This window comes from Lipotes vexillifer, unplaced genomic scaffold (genome assembly GCF_000442215.2).
Source record: "Lipotes vexillifer unplaced genomic scaffold, Lipotes_vexillifer_v1.1 scaffold566, whole genome shotgun sequence".
In the NCBI taxonomy this organism is placed as follows: Eukaryota; Metazoa; Chordata; class Mammalia; order Artiodactyla; family Lipotidae; genus Lipotes; species Lipotes vexillifer.
In genome coordinates, this window is record NW_006799689.1 from 897595 (window position 1) to 898821 (window position 1227).

The window sequence follows — 1227 nt, forward strand, 5'->3', positions numbered from 1 at the left end:
GCTGAAACACATTTCAAGTGGGGACCTTCTCTCTGTCTTCCCTGTACTTTCCTAGTGCAATCCCTAAAAGAGTTTTGCAATTGCCTGATTGTTCTGGCTCTCTATGGCAGTCACCATACAGTTAGCAGTGATGTTTATAAAGATGTGTCACCCTCTTGCTTAAAAGGTCTCAAGTGCTCCATACTGCCTACAAATAGAGAATCCTATTTCCTTCATATGGCAAACAAGGTCCTTTACAATCTGGCTTTATCCTCTGTTCCTAGTCTCAGTGACTCCTCTGAAGAGCTAGAGCCATAGCCAACAATTCATCTCAACCTAACCAGCCATGCGTTTTAAGAAGCTGCATGCCACTGTATGTGCTTTTCCTACGTCTGAGAAAACTGTCCTCTCCACCTCCAGACTTAGAAAACTAAGGCTTTGATGAAATGACACCTTACTTATCAATATTCATTCAGCAAGAAAACGTACTTAGTACCAAAATGTGTAAGGAAGGCCCTATGAAAATAAAGATACATAAGACATCGTTCCAGCACTTGAACTTATATCCAAAAGGAGAAAGACACGTTAAAATAAAATAATAATACGGTACATTATGAGTAATATGTATAAGATAGAAGGAAGCAATGCCTAGGCTGGGTTCTATAGGATATGGATTTCTCTGTCTCCATCCTTACCATTTTTAACTGGACCAGGATCATGGTAACTATAACCTTTATAATGAGCTCTTAATGATACTCAATACATTGTATTACAGTCCTGTGTTTAATATCTATCTTCCCGAAGACTGTAATTCTAGGGCAGGAATTTACTCATCCTTTGTATCCTCAACACCCAGAGGGTGACCAGAATACAGAAGAACACAATTGTTCATTGAACTGAATTTAATAATAAGGTCTCTATATTAGCCAAAAGCCTTCTTAACCCAAAATGTAATTGAACTATAATAGCAAGAGAACCCTAGAACCTAATCATATTTACAACAATGCACTGAGAAGTCAGGACAGCTCTAACTTGAAATTATCCAGTACTTGAAATAGAGAAATCTACTTCCCACCTAAATCTGTAAGCAATACTGATATTCTGCTCCAAATGCAACAGTATTTCTTTCTCTGACATCCCCACAGGAACTAGTCTATTGAGTTCAAAAAATATTGGGAGGGCTTCCCTGGTGGCGCAGTGGTTGAAGAGTCCGCCTGCCGATGCAGGGGACACGGGTTCGTGCCCCGG

General features: G+C 39.8%; 1 protein-coding gene across 2 annotated transcripts in view; it reads right to left on the reverse strand.

Annotated features, from left to right (window-relative positions):
- RRP15 (ribosomal RNA processing 15 homolog) overlaps positions 1-1227 on the reverse strand; it is a 48002-nt gene that overhangs the window by 44380 nt on the left and 2395 nt on the right. The gene's annotated exons all lie outside the window — the stretch shown is intronic.